The sequence below is a fragment of the Mus caroli genome, unplaced genomic scaffold (genome assembly GCF_978045245.1).
Source record: "Mus caroli unplaced genomic scaffold, Mus_caroli_1 scaffold_4, whole genome shotgun sequence".
NCBI lineage: Eukaryota > Metazoa > Chordata > Mammalia > Rodentia > Muridae > Mus > Mus caroli.
The window spans coordinates 36,628,457-36,637,637 of NW_028227259.1; positions in this window are offsets into that span (position 1 = coordinate 36,628,457).

The window sequence follows — 9,181 nt, forward strand, 5'->3', positions numbered from 1 at the left end:
CTTCTCCATTGGGAGCCCTGTGATACATCCAATAGCTGACTGTGAACATCCACTCCTGTGTTTGCTAGGCCCCGGCATCGTCTCACAAGAGACAGCTATATTTGGGTCCTTTCAGCAAAATCTTGCTAGTGTATGCAATGGTGTCAGCGTTTAGAAGCTGCTTATGGGATGGATCCCTGGATACGGCAGTCTCTAAATGGTCCATCCTTTCATCACAGCTACGAACTTTGTCTCTGTAACTCCTTCCCTGGGTGTTTTGTTCCCAATTCTAAGAAGGGGCACAGTGTCCACACTTTGGTCTTCATTCTTCTTGAGTTTCATGCGTTTAGTAAATTGTATCTTATATCTTGGGTATCCTAAGTTTTGGGCTAATATCCACTTATCAGTGAATACATATTGTGTGAGTTCTTTTGTGATTGTGTTACTTCACTCAAGATGATGCCCTCCAAGTCCATCCATTTGGCTAGGAATTTCATAAATTCATTCTTTTTAATAGCTGAGTAGTACTCCATTGTGTAAATGTACCATAATTTCTGTATCCATTCCTCTGTTGAGGGACATCTGGGTTCTTTCCAGCTTCTGGCTATTATAAATAGGGCTGCTATGAACATAGTGGAGCATGTGTCCTTTTTACCGGTTGGGACATCTTCTGGATATATGCCCAGGAGAGGTATTGCTGGATCCTCCGGTAGTACTATGTCCAATTTTCTGAGGAACCGCCAGACTGATTTCCAGAGTGGTTGTACAAGCTTGCAATCCCACCAACAATGGAGGAGTGTTCCTCTTTCTCCACATCCTCGCCAGCATCTGCTGTCACCTGAATTTTTGATCTTAGCCATTCTGACTGGTGTGAGGTGGAATCTCAGGGTTGTTTTGATTTGCATTTCCCTGATGATTAAGGATGTTGAACATTTTTTCAGGTGCTTCTCTGCCATTCGGTATTCCTCAGGTGAGAATTCTTTGTTCAGTTCTGAGCCCCATTTTTTAATGGGGTTATTTGACTTTCTGGAGTCCACCTTCTTGAGTTCTTTATATATAATGGATATTAGTCCCTTATCTGATTTAGGATAGGTGAAGATCCTTTCCCAATCTGTTGGTGGTTTTTTTGTCTTATTGATGGTGTCTTTAGCCTTGCAGAAGCTTTGCAGTTTCATGAGGTCCCACTTGTCAATTCTCAATCTTACAGCACAAGCCATTACTGTTCTATTCAAGAATTTTTCCCCTGTGCCCATATCTTCAAGGCTTTTCCCCACTTTCTCCTCTATAAGTTTCAGTGTCTCTGGTTTTATGTGAAGTTCCTTGATCCACTTAGACTTGACCTTAGTACAAGGAGATAGGAATGGATCGATTCGCATTCTTCTAAATGTTAACAACCAGTTGTGCCAGCACCATTTGTTGAAAATGCTGTCTTTCTTCCACTGGATGTTTTTAGCTCCCTTGTCGAAGATCAAGTGACCGTGGGTTCATTTCTGGGTCTTCAACTCTATTCCATTGGTTTATTTGTCTGTCACTATACCAGTACCATGCAGTTTTTATCACAATTGCTCTGTAGTAGAGCTTTAGGTCCGGCATGGTGATTCCACCAGAGGTTCTTTTATCCTTGAGAAGAGTTTTTGCTATCCTAGGTTTTTTGTTATTCCAGATGAATTTGCAGATTGCACTTTCTAATTCGTTGAAGAATTGAGTTGGAATTTTGATGGGGATTGCATTGAATCTGTAGATTGCTTTTGGCAAGATAGCCATTTTTACAATGTTGATCCTGCCAATCCATGAGCATGGGAGATCTTTCCATCTTCTGAGATCTTCTATAATTTCTTTCTTCAGAGACTTGAAGTTTTTATTATACAGATCTTTCACTTCCTTAGTTAGAGTCACGCCAAGATATTTTATATTATTTGTGAGTATTGAGAAGGGTGTTGTTTCCCTAATTTCTTTCTCAGCCTGTTTATTCTTTGTGTAGAGAAAGGCCATTGATTTGTTTGAGTTAATTTTATATCCAGCTACTTCACCGAAGCTGTTTATCAGGCTTAGGAGTTCTCTGGTGGAATTTTTAGGGTCACTTATATATACTATCATATCATCTGCAAAAAGTGATATTTTGACTTCATCTTTCCAATTTGTATCCCTTTGATCTCCTTTTGTTGTCGAATTGCTCTGGCTAGGACTTCAAGTACAATGTTGAATAGGTATGGAGAAAGTGGACAGCCTTGTCTAGTCCCTGATTTTAGAGGGATTGCTTCAAGCTTCTCACCATTTACTTTGATGTTGGCTACTGGTTTGCTGTAGATTGCTTTTATCATGTTTAGGTATGGGCCTTGAATTCCTGATCTTTCCAGGACTTTTATCATGAATGGGTGTTGGATCTTGTCAAATGCTTTCTCCACATCTAACGAGATGACCATGTGGTTTTTGTCTTTGAGTTTGTTTATATAGTGGATTACGTTGATGGATTTCCGTATATTGAACCATCCCTGCATCCCTGGGATGAAACCTACTTGGTCAGAATGGATGATTGTTTTGATGTGTTCTTGGATTCGGTTAGCAAGAACTTTATTGAGGATTTTTGCATCAATATTCATAAGGGATATTGGTCTGAAGTTTTCTATCTTTGTTGGGTCTTTTTGTGGTTTAGGTATCAGAGTAATTGTGGCTTCATAGAATGAGTTGGGTAGAGTACCTTCTGTTTCTATTTTGTGGAATAGTTTGTGAAGAACTGGGATTAGATCTTCTTTGAATGTCTGATAGAACTCTGCACTAAACCCATCTGGTCCTGGGCTTTTTTTAGTTGGGAGACTATTAATGACTGCTTCTAATTCTTTGGGGGATATAGGGCTGTTTAGATCATTAATCTGATCTTGATTCAACTTTGGTACCTGGTATCTGTCTAGGAACTTCTCCATTTCATCCAGGTTCTCCAGTTTTGTTGAGTATAGCCTTTGGTAGAAGGATCTGATGGTGTTTTGGATGTCTTCAGGATCTGTTGTTATGTCTCCTTTTTCATTTCTGATTTTGTTAATTAGGATGCTTTCCCTGTGCCCTCTAGTGAGTCTGGCTAAGGGTTTATCTATCTTGTTGATTTTCTCAAAGAACCAGCTCCTTGATTGGTTGATTCTTTGAATAGTTCTTCTTGTTTCCATTTGGTTGATTTCGCCCCTGAGTTTGATTATTTCCTGTCGTCTACTCATCTTGGGTGAATTTGCTTCCTTTTGTTCTAGTGCTTTTAGGTATGTTGTCAAGCTGCTAATGTGTGCTCTCTCTAGTTTCCTTTTGGAGGCACTCAGAGCTATGAGTTTTCTTCTTAGAAATGCTTTCATTGTGTCCCATAAGTTTGGGTATGTTGTGGCTTCATTTTCATTGAACTCTAAAAAGTCCTTAATTTCTTTCTTTATTCCTTCCTTGACCAAGGTATCATTGAGAAGAGTGTTGTTCAGTTTCCACGTGAAGGTTGGCTTTCTATTATTTATTTTGTTATTGAAGATCAGCCTTAGTCCATGGTGATCTGATAGGATGCATGGGACAATTTCAATATTTTTGTATCTGTTGAGGCCTGTTTTGTGACCAATTATGTGGTCAATTTTGGAGAAGGTACCATGAGGTGCTGAAAAGAAGGTATATCCTTTTGTTTTAGGATAGAATGTTCTGTAGATATCTGCCAGATCCATTTGATTCATAATTTCTCTTAGTTTCACTGTGTCCCTGTTTAGTTTCTGTTTCCATGATCTGTCCATTGGTGAAAGTGGTGTGTTGAAGTCTCCCACTATTATTGTATGAGGTGCAATGTGTGCTTTGAGATTTACTAAAGTTTCTTTAATGAATGTGGCTGCCTTTGTATTTGGAGCATAGATATTCAGGATTGATAGTTCCTCTTGGAGGATTTTACCTTTGATGAGTATGAAGTGTCCCTCCCTGTCTTTTTTAATGACTTTGGGTTGGAAGTCAATCTTATCAGATATTAGAATGGCTACTCCAGCTTGTTTCTTCCTACCATTTGCTTGGAAAATTGTTTTCCAGCCTTTCATTCTGAGGTAGTGTCTATCTTTTTCTCTGAGATGAGTTTCCTGTAAGCAGCAAAATGTTGGGTCTTGTTTGTGTAGCCAGTTTGTTAGTCTATGTCTTTTTATCGGGGAGTTGAGTCCATTGATATTAAGAGATATTAAGGAAAAGTAATTGTTGTTTCCTGTTATTTTTGTTGTTAAAGTTGGCATTCTGTTCTTGTGGCTGTCTTCTTTTAGGTTTGTTGAGGGATTACCTTCTTGTTGTTTCTAGGGCGTGGTTCCTGTCCTTGTATTGGTTTTTTTCTGTTATTATCCTTTGAAGGGCTGGATTGGTGGAGAGATAATGTGTGAATTTGGTTTTGTCGTGGAATACTTTGGTTTCTCCATCTATGTTAATTGAGAGTTTGGCTGGGTATAGTAGCCTGGGCTGGAGTTTGTGTTCTTTTAGTGTCTGTATAACATCCGTCCAGGATCTTCTGGCTTTCATAGTCTCTGGTGAGAAATCTGGTGTAATTCTGATAGGCTTGCCTTTATATGTTACTTGGCCTTTTTCTCTTACTGCTTTTAGTATTCTGTCTTTATTTAGAGCATTTGTTGTTCTGATTATTATGTGTCGGGAGGTATTTCTTTTCTGGTCCAGTCTATTTGAAGTTCTGTAGGCTTCTTGTATGTTCATGGGCATCTCTTTCTTTAGATTTGGGAAGTTTTCTTCTATAATTTTGTTGAAGATGTTTGCTGGTCCTTTGAGTTGAAAATCTTCATTCTCATCCACTCCTATTATCTGTAGGTTTGTTCTTCTCATTGTGTCCTGTATTTCTTGGATGTTTTGAGTTAGGATCTTTTTGCATTTTACATTTTCCTTGATTGTTGTGCCGATGTTCTCTATGGAATCTTCTGCACCTGAGATTCTCTCTTCCATCTCTTGTATTCTGTTGCTGATGCTCGTATCTATGGTTCCAGATTTCTTTCCTAGGGTTTCTATCTCCAGTGTTGCCTCATTTTGGGTTTTCTTTATTGTGTCTACTTCCCTTTTTAGGTCTAGTATGGTTTTGTTCATTTCCATCATCTGTTTGGATGTGTTTTCCTGTTTTTCTGTAAGGACTTCTACCCATTTGATTATGTTATCCTGTTTTTCTTTAAGGATTTGTAACTCTTTAGCAGTGTTCTCCTGCAATTCTTTAAGGGATTTTTGTGCTTCCTCTTTACTGTCTTCTACCTGTTTACCAGTGTTCCTTTGTATTTCTTTAAGTGTGTTATTAAAGTCCTTCTTGAAGTCCTCTACCATCATCATGAGATATGCTTTTAGATCCGTGTCTAGCTTTTCCAGTGTGTTGGGGTGCCCTGGACTGGGCGAAGTGGGAGTGCTGAGTTCTGATGATGGTGAGTGGTCTTGGTTTCTGTTAGTAAGATTATTACGTTTACCTTTCGCCATCTGGTAATCTCTGGGGTTAGTTGTTGTTGTTGTCACTGTTTAAAGATTGGAGCAGAAGCTGTGTTCCACTCACCAGCAGTCTCAAAATCCTGTGGCGGGGGTCCTGGGTAGCTGGCGGGTGTCCGCCGACCCTGTGCTCTAGCTACCTCTGTGCTGGTCCGGCTGGAAGAGGCCTGTGGTCCTACTCAGGCCGGTTTTCTGCTTCCCTAACTAATGCAGTCTCAGGTCCCGCGCGCAATTGGATTGGACCCGAAGCTGTGTTCCACTCTCCAGAAGTCTTAAGATCCTGTGGCGGGTGTTGTGGGTAGCTGGCGAGTGTCAGCCGACCCTGCGCCCTAGCTACCCCTGAGCTTTTCTGACCGGAGAGTCTTGTGGCCCTACTGAGGCCGGATTTCTGCCTCCCCAACCAAAGCAGTCTCAGGTCCCGCGTGATTGGACTGGAGCAGAAGCTGTGTTCCACTCACCAGCAGTCTCAAAATCCTGTGGCGGGGGTCCTGGGTAGCTGGCGGGTGTCAGCCGACCCTGCGCTCTAGCTACTCCGGTGCTGGTCCGGCCGGAAGAGCAGACATTGTTTTCTTATTCCTGATTTTACAGAGAATGCTTTCAATATTTTTCTCCTCTTAATCTAATGTTTGCTATAGGTTTTCTTTTAATTTTTTAAAATTATTTTCTCATTTTCATGTGTGTAGTGTGCAAGTATATATACAAGTATGTTTGCAAGTATAGGTACACATGTGAGTAAGTGCATGAACACATGGGTGCTTGTGCAAGTAGAGATTCAAAGTTGATGTAAGGAATCTCCCATCACCCTTCTACCTTATTCATGAGGCAGGACCTCTCAAACTGAGAATTCACGGATAAGGCTAGTTTCACTACAGACACACATGTGTATACACAGACACACAGACACACAGACACACAGACACACAGACACACACACACACACACAGCATTTACATGAATTCTTAGAATCTTAATTCTAGTCCTCGCATTTGTATAAGTACTTTAACCATGGAGTAATTGTCACAATCCTTAATTTTAAAAATACACTTACCTATGTTTGTGTGTGAATGTGCCATACCATGCACATAGTCAGGAAACAACTTTCAGGAGGAATTCTCACAGTCCACCAGGTAGATCCTGGTGATTGAACTTAGATGGTCAAACTTGGAGCGAAGTGCTGTCACCTGATCCTAACTGTCTTACTATGCTAAGGCATGGTCCTTCTAGACCTAGTTGCTTCAGGATCAGTATGAAAGGGTACTGAACTTTGTCAAATGCCTTTGTCAAATATATGTATCTATTGAGATGATCACATGATTTTTATCCCTGATTCTATTTATGTACTATATTAATTTACTAATTTGCTTGTTTTGAATCATCGTTATGTCCTTGGAATAAAACTAACTTGGCCATGCTGTACACTGTTTTCAATGTGGTATTAAAACTCAGTTTACAAGTATTTTATTGTGAAATCTGCATCCATGTTCATAAAGGAAACCAACACTAAAACATTGTGAGCTGTGAAAAGTCAAAAAGGTCTCAAACAAACAAACCAAAAAAAGGTCAAAAAGGAAATGATAAGTACAGGGGAGACAGAAAAGTGTCACATTTTCAGAGTCATAATTAAAATCTGAATGGAACAACAACAAAAATATAAGTTGAAGTTATAACTTTGCACTGGTATGGAATTTATAGACTGATGCTGATTTAAGGTTTTCATTGGTGTGAATTTCTTATATTGATACAAAATTTGAAATTAATAAATATGGTTATTCTTTGGTAGTATTGTACTTATGCAACTCATCTAACAATACAAGGCTTAATCCAGTCCTTCTAATAACTTCCATTACAAACTGTTTAGGATGATTAAGTAACATGAGTTAAGGGCCAGATAGTAAACTCATGGTTGTATTATATTCTGATCCAATTACAATATGGTGTTTTTAATTTACTCAAATTGAAATGAGTAAGAATAGTTAACAGTTCAGATATACTTTGCACAGACAGTCTTCAAAAGTGTCAGAAGTCCACAGAGTATGATATTTAAGGATGTTTCAGTATTAAAGATCATTTGACTAGAGACATGTCTGCTCTTGACAGCATCATCAAAGAAGAAAGTGAGCATCAATGGAATTGCTCCAGTTGTGGTAAGATAGCCACTGGGCAAGAATTGCCTCAGTTCATCTATGGACAAAAATACTGTCCAGGAAAAGAACACACTATGCAGAATAGTTGACTGATAGCTCTGCCAATACAGGGTAAGCAGTCCTCAATAATTCTGCTTTGCAAAGGTCTGTCAGATGATCCTGGACCAGAAGGCTGAAGACTGATGCTCCAACATTTTGAGGAATCAGAGACTATTCAAAGAGTCTGTGGACTCTACAAATTGGTTAAGTTTTAAAAGCTATGTTTTATGTTTCCTATATTTTCAGATATATTTGAGTCATTCTTGGATTTCTGACGGGGTTGAAGACTATTTATAGTCTCATAGTCAACACAAGTTGTTTGGCACTGAGAGAAGTTATATAGATTTGAGAAGCTGGTTTTCCGATGGCAATACAATCTAAAACCAGAACATAATTCAGGTATAAAATTGTGGCTTAAGCTAGGATAGATGTTAGATTACTTTATCCAAATGGACAAAGATGATGAACTGGATGTTAAGTGTATCTTATACCTTATAATTTGCATAATTGTAATGGTTGTGCTCAATTTATATCTGAAAGAGCCTTTTAATTGGACAAAAAGGGGAAAATGTTGTGGATTGCCCTGGTGCTATTTGTATTCTAATGTTAATTCTGTTTCCTTAAGAGGGATGCCCTGATGAATTTGATCATGTTCTCAGGTGATTTCATGTGAACCTTCTTCCCATTTTACCTAGTCAAATAAAGGCTTAAGCCTGTGACTGACCAATGCAAGGGAATGGTGGGGCTGGAGGTTTTGGAGAGTAGGGGAAGAGTAAGAAGGGAGGAAGGAAAGATGGAGAAAGAGGAAGTGGAAGGACAATGGAGCAGAACCACATGGCCAGGAGAAGTCACAAGTAGCAAGCAAAATAGCGCAGGGAAGAAGCTACAAGTAGCAAGGGATCTAATAGCTGGGGAACAGAATAGTGTAGTGGTAATTCTGTCCAATCCAGACATGCAACTTACAAATATTACAGTAGAGTTGTATGGTTTTTGCACAGTCTTATTGGGGTTGGAGATTTACTGCAACACAAAAAGATGGAAAATAGAGAATAGCAGAATATAATATATAAAGGGGAGTTTGAAACCAGATGATACACAGGAATACATGCTAACATTTCTAGGGACAAACTTTCCAGAGAACAAGGACAATGATCTCAAGCCGTGGCACAAGGAAACAACCAAAGTGGTAGTTAACTGAAAACAAAAAACTTGAAGGGTACCATAAAAATCTCCATGAGGCAGAGGCCTGAATGAGAACAGTGACCTTGGGAACTAAAATCTAGAGGCTTATAGGGCCATGAGAGTGATCTGAAGTAAGAATTTCATACTTAATTTTACACATAAAAATTTTTATTTGGGCTGGAGAGATGGCTCAGCGGGTAAGAGCACTGACTGCTCTTCTGAAGGTCCTGAGTTCAAATCCCACAACCACATGGTGGCTAACAACCACCTGTAATGAGATCTGGTGCCCTCTTCAGGAATGTCTGAAGACAGCTACAGTGTACTTATGTATCAAAAAAAAATCTTTTTTACTCATTTAATTAAAATGAATAAAAGGAATACAA